Genomic DNA, 13,041 nt, shown 5'->3' with positions numbered 1-13,041 from the left:
CAAGGATAGAAACTGATAAGGAAAGCAGGGCTCTCATTTGGGGTCAGAAACGGCTGGAACTGCATTTCTGTAGCAGGTCTCCTTTGTTTCTGCCTGCCCAGCATCTGTTGCTACTTCTGCCCACAGAAACTGGATTTTTATTTGGTGAACTCTATTGGTTATGTCTTTTCATTATGTATTTTTTTATGCTTTCTCCTGTTGGGGCCTTGCTGGCCCTGGAGGGGGTTGTCTTCCCAAAGTTAACCAATTCCTAGAGACACTAAACAACTCTGGCCTAGAAGGCCCTTTTCCTATGCAGACCAGCCAATCCAGAGACACTCCCAACCTTTGCCTCCGTCTGCTCTCATCCTCCAGGCCACTATCTACCTGCCGTAAACCCCAGGCACAGAGGACAGTCCCCCTGCCCCAGCGCCCACTGAAATGATTCAAACTAGCCAGTCCAGGGGTGCCTGGGTGGCTCAGTGGGTTAAAGCCTCTGCCTTCGGCTCAGGTCATGATCCCAGGGTCCTGGGATGGAGCCCCGCATCGGGCTCTCTGCTCAGCAGGAAGCCTGCTTCCCCCTCTCTCTCTGCTGCCTCTCTGCCTACTTGTGATCTCTGTCTGTCAAATAAATAAATAAAATCTTTAACAAAACAAAACAAAACAAAACCAGCCAGTCCTAAGGCTGCTTACGCTGTCTCCCTGTTTCTTCTTCCGGAAACCACAAGAAAGGCACCTGTTCACATTTCCCCCACCCCTTCACCCCACCAAACCCCAGGGTTCCCTTGGGGCTCCCCCAGGTGGCTCCCCCATGACACAACCCCTCCGCTTGGGAGCTGTGGGTCTAAAAACCGTCAGCTGCCATCTCCTGATCTGCTGATCTCCCCATCCCTGAATCATAATAAAACCCACATTAGAAGAGCCACCTCCCCTCGCTTGAAATAGAAGGAGCTTCCCCACCCCCAGCCCAGCTCCAGGGGAGCCTAGGTGACCAGACCTGGCCAGTCAGGGCATCCCGTCCCTGCTGGTCACCGTTAAATGCCCAGTGAGAGTCAGTCCTGAGGTTCGAGTTAGAGCAATTGGGAAGGTGGTTGAGACGATGATCTCTTGTGTCTGCTTTGCTCTTCCGCTCAGTTCCCCAGTGGGCGGCCAGACCCCACTTGGCTGAACAATGATACCAGTCAGCATGGCGGTGTCTTCTCCAGCCAGGCTGAGCTGGCCGTGTGCGGGAGTAGACCAGAGTCTGGATTAGTTAGCTCCGGAGTTTCCCAACAGCTTTAGGTAACAGCAGGAGGGGCAAGGGTGTGGAATATGCTAGAAAGGGATCGTCGTGATGGACAATGGAATCTAAAACCGGTTAGAGAGAAGTGAAATGATGCATCAGGGTACAGTGAGAAGGCTGTAGGGTCACGGATTTGTAGGGCCCCACGGTCAAGGCATGGCTGGAATTGAGGCACTGGAGGGAGGGAGTTGAAAAGTAGAAACGGGATGGATCCAGGCCTGCGAAACCTGATGCTCGTATGATTTGGGGATCCTTGTGAAGAAAAAGATTATGAAATTCTAAATACGAAATTAGTAGGATCTCATCCGGGGCCTTGAAGAGGGGTCCGAAGCTTACGCTTTGTTCGCTTCCTGGTGAATCAACCACTGGCCAGGATATTCCTTGAAATTTGGTTATGAAGGACACATGGTTGATTCTTGGTTCTGATCCGGTCTGGGTCCAGGTTGTGATGAGATTATAAGTGAACATCTTTTGGTTCCAGTAAAGCTTCCCCTCTAAGAGGCAGAGTTTTGATGACGATGGTTGCTGATTTTATTGTGGCTTCCAGCCCTGTCCGCAAGCTGGAATTCTCAGCCACATCACAGAGGGTCTGGCTTTAAATAATTGCCGCCAGGCCTACGTTGGTTCTGCTTCATTGGCTGCCTCCCAACTTTATTACTAGTTTTGAGAGAAGTAGTCACAAAATTGATCCTTCCCCAAGTCAAATCTGATCAGGGAATGGAGGAGGAATGGAGATGGTTCCAAATCTACGAGCTTCTTTCCTGCCATCAGGGCAGAAATGGTGGAAAAACAAAAACCAACACAGGTCACTCACCACTTTGCAACTCCCAATGAACATATCCTCGTGGGCCATGAAGGGCGGCTGACATCATAGACAGACGTTCCTGGCCTCCTGCTGGAGGAATGCACTACCACCTATGAAGATGATTTGCCAAAAAAATTAGTCCTAAATCTGATTCAGCCACTAGATCAGAATACTAATGTACAAGGAGGATAGAGGAATATTTTAAACTATGCTATGGGGCTATACTTAGCAAAACCCAGACTGTGGGAAACTCTACAGGACACACCAGCCAATGTGTTCAACGAACATACTGTCGGGGCGGCGGGGGGGGGAGGGGAGAAAAGGTAGATCAGGCGTCCAGGTGGCTCAGTGGGTTAAGCCTCTGCCTTCGGCTCAGGTCATGATCTCAGGGTCCTGGGATCGAGCCCCACATTGGGCTCTCTGCTCAGCAGGGAGCCTGCTTCCCCCCTCTCTCTCTGCCTGTCTCTCTGCCTACTTGTGATCTCTCTTTCTGTCAAATAAATAAATAAAATCTTTAAAAAAAAGAAGTCTATAGATTAAAAGATACTGAAGACATATAGCAACCAGTTGGAATATGTGAGCATTATTTAAATCTTCATTCAACTTTTTAATGCTGATATTTATGAGACAATTGGAAATTTGAATATTTATTGGCTATCCAATGATATTACTATCCAATTAATATCCAGTCATAGTTAGAATTATTATTTTTAAGATACAATAATGGTATTGTGTTTATTGCTTCTTTTTAAGTCCTTATTTTTAAAAATATGGATGAAATTGTTTGGTTGGCAGAATTCGAAGACGATCCCCAGTCTCTCATACCCATGAGTATGGGTGAGATCTGTGATATGAGGATTATAGCTCCCACCATAGTCACTTTAGAGGCCAAAGAGATTGTTGCAATTATAAACATGTTTCCTAACCAGCTGAAGTTACCACCAAAAGGGAGGTTACCTTGGTTGGGCCTGACCTAGTCAGGTGAGCTCTTTAACCTATATGTGGAGGTCAGAGACAGAGTAAGTTAGAGAAAGGTGCTCCCGCTGGCCTGGCATCAAGCCAACAGCCATGTCGTGAAGGGCCTGTGGGAGCCACATGGCTGGGAATGTCCAGCAGAAAGAAAACAAGGGCCTCAGTTCCACAGCTTCAAGGAAATGAATTTTGTGAAGAACCAGTGACCTTCAAAGAGCACTTTAAGCCCCGCATGAGCAGCCTGACCAAGATCTTGACTTCAGGCTGGTGAGATTCTGACCGGAACAGTCAGGTGACCCCAACCCAAACTCTCGACCCAGGGAAACTAGGAGATCCTAAGTGTGTGTTGTCTGAAGCTGTCAAGTCCATGGTGATTTGTCATGTGGCAATAGAAAACCATAGAAGCAACCGTGTTTGGGTTCCCTTTGAGCTACGAAAGGCAAGAGAAGGTGGGTTGCTCATGAGCTAACTTGCTGGGGGAGGGGAAGGGAGCATGGGACTTCATTTTTACTATTCTGTCCTCTCTTGTGATTGAAGTGTTCCATCAAAAATGTTACTAAAAAAGGGTATATAGCTCACTAAGCTAAGAATGAAATAAGATATTTCCCTAGAGATAAATGTCAACATCTAAGAAGACAGACGGACCAAAATGAAGAAGCAAATGGGAAATGAAAGGCCAACTTTTTCTTTTTTTTTTAGAGAGATAGAGTGAGTTGGGGGGAGGGGCAGAAGGAGAGGAAGCGAGAGAATCCTAAGTAGGCTCCTCGCTCAGCGTGGACCCTGGCACGAGGCTCAGTCTCATGACTTGAGCTGAAATCAAGAGTCAGATGCTTGGGGCTCCTGGGTGGCTCAGTGGGTTAAAGCCTCTGCCTTCGGCTCAGGTCATGATCCCAGGGTCCTGGGATGGAGCCCCACATCGGGCTCTCTGCTCAGCAGATGTGCTCTCTGCTCAGCAGGATGCCTGCTTCCCTCTCTCTCTCTGCCTGCCTTTCTGCCTACTTGTGATCTCTGTCAAATAAATAAATGAAATCTTTAAAAAAAAAAAGAGTCAGATGCTTAACCGACTAAACTACCCAGGTGCCCCTCATGATCTTAAAGGGAAAGGGACTACAGTCAGGTCTACCATAACCTACATGGCTATCTGAAGAGAGGAAAAGCCCTGATTGCTACTAGGAACCAAAGAAGCCTACCAGAGGTAGTAAGGCCCGATCTGGACAGCCTAGAGCAGCCATCAGATATGGAGGTAAGACATGGGAAACCTTTAAAGCTGCAAAGAGAGAGACTCCAAATTAAGAATGAGAAGGGACTCAAGTGGTAGCGTGGCCGAGTGGTCTAAGAATGAGAAGGGACTCACCCCTTGAAGGGAGGAAGAGCTAGACCAAGTGGTTCAGATTCGAAAAGAAAACATCCTAGTAAAACAATCAAAATTATTATTGGGTGAGTTTCTAGGTAACGGGGGTGTGGGTGAGGACACAGGACTTGCCCGTGTCCAAAGGAAAAACAGGCTTGAAAATCTTATTCAGTCGCCTGGATGGCTCAGTCAGTTAGTTGTCCGGCTCTTGATTTCGGCTCAGGCTGTGATCTCAGGGTCATGGGATCGAGCTCCCAAATGGGCCTTTTGCTCAGTGGGGAGTTTGCTGGAGGTTCTCTCTCTCCCTCTTCCTCTGCCCTTCCCCACCAATAAATGAATAAATCTTTAAAAATGGGGGGCGGGGATGACTTCAGCTAGGATGAGACCAGTTAAAGAGGAATCAGAGACCAAGCTAAGGCTGGTACAGAAGTTGGTTTGGAAGGAGAATGTCTCCCAGGGAAGACAGCCCAAGTCAAGGAAGAAAAGGGGACAAGACCTGTTTAACTGTGGATGCTCTCGGCAGACCTAGAATCAACTTCATAAGTCTCCCTCTGAGAAATCCCACAAAGAATGAAGAAACCGCAGCAGAAGAATATGGAAGAAAAGCAAATGGCAGGGCCAGAAAGCAGAGGGAAAGCAAAGAAAGCCAATCCATGGGTTTAACCCACAGTGCTCGCTTTGCCTGCGGCAGAAAGGGAGAAGGACGGGCCTTGAGAGACAAGTTAAAGGAGGAGTTGGCCATCCGTGATCCACAGTGGGCCAACCCACTGGCCAAATCCAGTTCTTATCTGGCCTGCAACCCACAATGGGTTTTACATTTTTTTTTAACAGTTGAAAATAAAAATCAAAAGGAAAATAACATTTCATGTCACATAAAATTATATGAAGTTCAGATCCCAGGGTCCATTGATGAAGTTTTATTTAAACCCAGCTACATGCATTCATTTACATACTGTTTATGGCTGCCTTTTTTTTTTTTTTTAAGATTTTTTTTGTTTATTCATTTGACAGAGAGAGAGAGCACAAGCAGGGGGAGCAACAGGCAGAGGGAGAAGGAGAAGAAGGCTCCCCACCGAGCAGAGGGCCCAAGGCAGGGCTTGATACCAGGACCCTGGGACCAGGGCCTGAACTAAAGGCAGACACTTAACAACTGAGCCACCCAGGCGCCCTGTTTCTGGTTGCTCTGGTGTTACAGCTGCAGAGGGGCTTAGTTGGGACAAAGGTCGTTTGGTCTGCAAAACCAAAAATGCTTACTGTCTGGTACTTTACCAAAAATGTTTGCTGATCCCTGAGTTAAACCATTAAAACTCTAAATGATCCTTTCCTATAGGACGAGACCAGCAGGAGAAATGCAAACTAGCAGTAGTTCTTAGACTAGGTCCACAGATTTCTAGAAGCACCTAACGAGCGTCTGAACTTGGAACGGGAAGAAAAGAACAATCTTTATTCTCATTAACCATTAATCAACACTCTATGTTTCAGGACCTGCAGATTAGCAGTACAAATGGACCGATAGAAATCATGGATATTTTTATAATGCATTACAGTTGTTGCAAGTATTTCAAAATTCTGCTTCTGCTCAGAGCTAGGGTGGTTGATCTTGCCATCAGGTTGTTATTCAATGAATGCATCAGTAACACAAAAACACAGGAAGCACAAATATTCCCAACTCACAAATTTGTTTCTCTAAAAACTTAACTGTGTTTCACTGTAAGCCATACAGAGACTTACAAGGGAAGCCAGTTGGATATTCTGAGAAGGGATTCGTGGGCAGCCCTAACTGCCAAAGGCACCAGGGCACTCTCCCCCAAATTAAAAAGCCCTGTCAGCCGAATGTAGCCCACCCCTGCAGGGAAAAAAAACAAAAAGGCAGACTAGAATATTCTCGTGTGGACAAAAAGCCAGACCGTGACATAGGCTCTCACCAAAAACCCATTCTTTCTTCCCATGAGGGCTCTGGAAATACAAGGTTCAGAGAAGAAACAGACATAAAGAGGCTTTAGACTAGCTCAGACTGTGTGGATTCAAATCCTGTCTTCAACGTTACCTTCTACTTGCGTAGTCTTGGACCCAGTTATCTAACTGCTCCGTATCGTAGTTTTCTTCCCAGCAAAACTGGAGTAATAACAGAATCTGCCTAATGAGTTCTCATGAAAATCGGATAAGTAAATAAGTATAAGGCACTTAGGCCTGTGCTGGACACAGTGACCTGAACCAGATCATTATTTGCTGTAAATGATTATCCTAAGTAGGAAGGAAAAGACCTCAAATAAGATCCTCATATCTTAAAACTTGGCAAAAAAAAAAAAAAAAAAAAAAGAAACATCTTAATGGCTATTCTCAGAAGGAGTCACATGAGCCAATGGATCCCCCAGATATGATACATGGCTAGTGCCAAGAGTAACTTTTTGGTGGGAGGTTCCTCCCAATTAAGGGATTGGTGGATTACGGCCCATCACTTAGTTTTGTAAATAAAGTTTTATTGCAACACACTCTTACCTTTTGGCTGAATACTGTCTGTAGCTACTTTCATTCACACTGCAATGGCCAACCTGAGCCGTTGCAAGGGAGACCCTATATCTTGCAAAGCCAAAAATATTGACTTTCTGGCCCTTACAGAACAAGCATTCTGATTCTCTTTCCAACTGGATTTATGTTTACTAGCTGTGGATGTGTGGAAGTTCAGCCTGCCTGCATTGCATCCTGGGGAAGCTGGTGTTTTTTGTTCTTGCCATTAGCAATAATAATGTGGGCCTGGGTGATGCCAACAGGTGGGCTGTAGCACAATCATTTTGCTTAAAGAGGTGCTCAGGGTGGGAACTGGCTTCCTCAGAAAATGTTGTGAGCACGGGCTGGTGCTGCCATTTGCTGGTTTCACTTTCCCTCTTTCAGACCTTGAAACAAGGGCCCCGGGAGACTATTTCGACCTCTGAGATCCTTCGGGAACTACACCTGTTCAGGAGGAAACAGCCCAGACCGTGGCTCCTAAAGCACCCCGCGCTCTACCTGCCATAGTAATGAGACCCCCCAGTGGCTGAGACTGAGCCAAGGAAGAAACTAGGGAAAATGAATTTGGAACCTAATTGCTTTGGTCTTACAACTTATAAGGCAAGTGGATTGGAGCTCAGCCCTTAATTCCTTTGGACTTCAATTTATTTGCACTTTGAGTTACAAGGAATCTTTGGACATTTCATTCATCCCAGGGACTATAATAAAGACTTTATCTTCAAATGTGGGGGAACATATTGTTGGCTTTTATTCTGGGAGGATATATAATCTCATTATTGAACCCTCAATGAGCTACATTGGATAACAAGGCTGGACATAATTTCAGATAGGAAAATAAACAGGGAATTCATTTTCCGTGAGGACACTGAGTAGGCTTTGTGTGGTTTTAAAGACCATAATTTTCCCAGCCCACTGCTGAGCCAGCCAGTCCAGGAGGATCCTCAAGGAGCACTAGCTGATATTGGGGTTCAAGAAGGCAGGACTGGTCAGAGAAACTATTATCCCTCCCATGTGGACAGCCCAACCCTGTTGCCCACAGGCTTGATAGTTACGTTTCATGGGTCAACAGAACCCAAAGCAGGAAAATGTAGGAGGACAATGATTTCCCACGATTCCTGCTTCCTTGGTTCAGTGGGCTCAAACTTGGCTACAGCTGGAAACCTCTGGGATCACAGGGTCGCCAGATTTAGCAAATAAAAATACAAGACACCTACTTTGCATTTCAATGAACAACACATGCATTTGTATTCTATGTCTGTCCCATGCAATCTTTGGGATATACCTGAACTAAAAAAATGTTGTACCTGGGTGGCTCAGTCGGTGAAGCATCTGCCCTCAGCTCAGGTCATGATCCCGGGGTCCTAGGATGGAGCCCCATGTCGGGAGCCTGCTTGTCCTTCTCCCTCTGATGCTCTCCCTGCTTATGTGCTCTCTCTGTGTCAAATCAATAAAGACAACCTTTACAAAAATGTACGTGTTGCTTATCTGAAAGTTAACTGGGAATCCTGTAGTTTTTCTGACAACCCTGGGAGGGGGAGCATTAAAAAAAAAATCAATGCCTGATCCCCTTAAATTCTGGCTTCACTGGGCTCGAGTGCTGCCCCGGCAACAGGGCTTTTCAAAGGTCTCCAGGTTATTGTACTCCAGCACGGTGGAGAACACTGCACCCGGGGGCTCCAGTCTATCTTCCCTTGACCTTGACTTCCCCTCTCATGCCCTCAGTGCCGGGGAGGGGGAAGGACGGACCCAGCTGGTGAGAGGCAGAGGGGCAGGGGGGCAGAATACTGGGCATATACGCCTTGACCCCTTCCTGTCTCCTCCTTCTGAGATTGGTGCGGTGCGGGGCGGGGGGGGCTCTGGTGACAGCAGAACAGCTTTGTCCCTTGGAGGGGAGGACGCTGTTGGCAAGGTAAGGGCATGCCAGAACAGCAGTTTAGCAAGGGTCACACCTTAGCACGGTCCCCAAGCAGCTTTTTGAGTTATATAGGTGGAAGTGTTACCTTTGTCTACCTAAACCCCATGTCTCTTTCTTGCTTGGATTTGAACCTCCGTAGGGATGAAAAGGATGTTGGGAATGCGCTTGCGCACACACACACACACACACACACACACACACACACACTCTTAACAACCTCAGCGGCTGCCCTCTCCTCTCCTCTCAAGCTTGGCTAACTCAAACCCATTCTTTGTGTCTCAATTTAAAGGGTCTTTCCCCCAAGAAGCCCTCCCTAGATTACGGTCCCCAGGTCCCCAGGCTTGTTTTCATAAAATCATCTGAGTTTGGGGTTCTGTTTTTTTTTTCCCCCCAGCACGTATTAAAACTGCTATTGACTGAAGCAGCATTTCTCAACCTTGACACGACCGAAATTTGGGGTCAGATAAATCTTTGCTGGGAGTCTGTCCTGTGAGGGATAGGACGTTTAGAAGCACCCGTGACCTCTATTCCCTGGGTGCCAATAATCCACCCCCTGCCCATCCCCAGCTGAGACGTCACCAAAGAGCCCGTGCACAGTAATTGTGCTCCAGGCCAGCCGCAGGTGCGGTCCCACGGTCCCACCCACAGTCTCAGGCTCTGTCAGGAAAGTCTCAAGGTTGTTTGAATAAGGGGCCCCGTAAATTATGTGGCTGGTTCTAGTTATTTGCCTACGGTTTTTGTTTGTTTGCTTGTTTGTTTGTTGGGGTTTTTTGTTTGGTTTGGTTTTTTAATGCTTCTCACCCACCACCGCATGAGCTTTGGGAGTGAAAAGGATGTCTGCCTTATTTATTGCTGTTACCCCAGTGCTGACACAGAGGAAGTACTGAAAAAAAAAAATTTTTTTTTTTTTTTTGAAGACAAGGAGCAAAACAGAAACTGAATGGAGGCTCTGCCGCCTCTCCTGGCTGAGGAACAGAAGGGAAATATAACCTCAGCCAACCCGCTTAAGTTGCTCTATTCAATAGCCTTCCCTCCCAAGGCTGCCGGAACATTCTTCCAAACTCCTCATGCGTGTCGAGCGACAAGTGTACCCTGTGTGGTCTGTAGGTCTTTCACGTGGCCCCTCCATATGCCATGTCAGCCGGACGGAGCAGTCATCCCCTGATGGAAGAAGACAGGACAGAGGCGAGAGTCCTGATGCTGAATTTCTAAACTCTGCCCGTCCAAAGCAGGCTTTCACTTCGCATTAATTCTGGCCAGTTGAGCTTGTGCCCCCCGCCCATCCAAAAATCTGGGGCCCCAGGTTGCCATTCTTAGAGTCAAATGAGATAAAGACAGCAGGCCCTGGGCGAGCATGGCTGGCACCAGAAAAGGGCTGTTGATAGCAAGTCTGCTTAAAAGGGAGACCCACATTCCAGAGTAAGTAGTGGAGGGGAAGAAATTTGACAGGGGCTTTATCTTGAAAAATTAAAGCAAAATTTATTTAAAAAAATAAATCTATTTATGTTCATAGCAGCTTTCTGCCTAACCGTCCCCAGACTGGAAATAACCCAATGAAGGATTAAATGAGCCTCTGTACCATGGGTGCAGTGGAGCCCACTCAGCAATGAAACAACTTGAATGGGGTTTCTGTCAGTTTCCTAGGACGGATGTAACCAGTTATCATGAATTTAGTGGGTTTTTGAAGACCTGTTCAGAAGACCTGTTTATTTACTGGAGAGAGCGAGAGAGACAGAGATAGTGAGAGAGGGCAGGAGCAGGGAGGAGAGGGAGAAGCAGGCTCCCTGCTGATCCGGGATCCCGATGCGAGACTTAACCCAGAGACTCCAGGATCATGACCTGAGCAGAAGGCGGTCGCTTAACCAACTGAGCCACCCAAGGGCCCAATATTAGTGGTTTTATTTTTTTTTTAAGATTTTATCCATTTATTTGATAGACAGAGATCACAAGTAGGCAGAGAGGCAGGCAGAGAGAGAAAGGAAGGGAAGCAGGCTCTCCCCTGAGCAGAGAGCCCGATGCGGGGCTCGATCCCAGGACACTGGGATCATGACCTGAGCCGAAGGCAGAGGCTTTAACCTACTGAGCCACCCAGGTGCCCCCCAATATTAGTGGTTTTAAACGGATTTTATCCTTGTAGCTCTGGAGGCACAAAACACATTGCAAGGTGTGGGCAGGGTAGGCTCCCACCAGAGGCTCTGACGGAGAACCTGTTCCAGGCCTGTGTCCCAGCTTCTGGTGGCTGCCAGCGACTCAGTATTCTTCGTCCTGTGGCGGGGTGATGCCAATCTCTGCCGCCCCCTCCACATGGACTGCCCCTCCGTGTGCCTCTGTGACTCACATCTCCCTCCCTTTGCTCTTCTAAGGACACCAGTCGTAGGACTTAGGGCCCAACATTTATCTGGCATAATTTCATCCCAGGATCCCTAAGTTAATGCCATCTGCCAAGACTCCATTTCCATATACAAGGTCACATTCACAGGTTCCGAGGTACATAGTGATACAAATATCAAGATATTCTTGGAAGCACTATTACTAATAGCAGAAAGACTATAAAAATCCTGAAATTGGGTGCCTGGGTGGCTCAGTGGGTTAAGCCTCTGCTTTTGGCTCGGGTCGTGATCTCAGGGTCCTGGGATTGAGCCCCACATCAGGCTCTCTGATCAGCAGGGAGCCTGCTTCCCACTCTCTCTCTCTCTGTCTGCCTCTCTCTGCCTACTTGTGAACTCTGTCAAATAAATAATCAAAATCTTTAAAAAAAAATCCTGAATGTCCTTCAGTGGGGGAACTGGTTAAAGAAATTCCAGGGCACATATATGATGGGGTTCTAAATGTTGGATAAACAGCATGAGGCTGGTCTATGTTAGAAGAGAACAAAGTGGCCAATATATAAATACTTTAAAAAAAAAAAAAAACAAAGTACAGGGACCCTTGGGTTGCTCAGTTGGTTGAGCATCTGATTCTTGATTTTTGGCTCAGGTCATGATCTCAGGTTGTGAGATCGAGCCCTGCATGGGGCTCTGTTCTGGGCATGGAGCCTGCTTGAGATTCTCTCTCTCCCTCTCCTCGGCCTCTTCCCTCCTCAGGTGTGTTCACTCTCTCTCTCTAAAGAGAAAACAATTAAAAAAAAACGAAGTACACAGGGCGCCTGGTTGGCTCAGTCCATTAAGTGCCTGCCTTCAGCTCAGATCATGATCTCAGGATCCTGGAATCCAGCCCCATGTTGGGCTCCCGGCTCAGAAGGGAGCCTTTTTTTTTTTTTTTTTCCTGCTCCCTGCTCATGCTCTATCTCACTGTCTCTGTCTCTCAAATAAATAAATAAAATCTTTTCTTAAAAAAAACATAGAAACAGTGTAAATACCTTTTGTATTTAAAAAGTATAGGCACAAAAAGTGTGTGTAGGAACACACCAAGACTGGTTACAGAGATGGTCTCTGGGGGAAGGAACTGAGAGTCGTTGGAGTGGGAAGGAAGACATAGGCTGTGTGTGCAGCTGACCATCGTGCAACATGGGTTTGAACTGGTGCAGGTCCACTTACACGCAGATTTTCCTCAATGACTAAAAGCTAGAATCAGTATCACTACGTAGAACTTCATAGTAAATGATATCCTGTTTATCACCCCAATTCTGGGCTGCTTTCATTAGCTTTTCTCTCACATCCTGAGTGCCTCAGAGATTATAATACATGGAAAGCAAGAATTAACCCATTTTGTTTGCAAAAACACTTCGCCACCCCTGCAACATTGTTTTCCTAATATTCCAAACTGACTGCAGGATTATCCTGAATCTGAAGGCAGGTGCATGATTTCAAATGATGAGATTTTATTCTTAACCGGATGGGGCTACCTCATGTTACATATGGAATCCTAAGATACAACCTATAAAAGCAAAAAAATTTTTCTCCTGGGTAGAGCAAACTGGGCTGCGTACCTGACCTCAGGCTCTGAGGGGCCCCTCTGCTGCCGTGAGAGGGAGCAGCTAATTAAAAATAAACACCCTTGGAAAAAAAAAAATTGCTCCTCTCCCACGGGAACAGTCTAGGGAGACTTCCTGCCCTTTTTTGACCCCCTTCCTTGGTAACCCTTCTATTTACCAGCTGTGGCTCACGTTGAGACCTAATTTCTCAATTTCCTTGACCAAAGTGACTCATTATTAACTGGACATTACCTAGGTAACACATTGGTGTCAGAGGGCTCCCAGGGATTTCAATCTGGGTTTCCTTCCCTAGAGA

Source organism: Meles meles, chromosome 16 (genome assembly GCF_922984935.1).
Source record: "Meles meles chromosome 16, mMelMel3.1 paternal haplotype, whole genome shotgun sequence".
NCBI classification, from domain to species: Eukaryota; Metazoa; Chordata; class Mammalia; order Carnivora; family Mustelidae; genus Meles; species Meles meles.
This window is presented reverse-complemented; position numbering follows the sequence as displayed.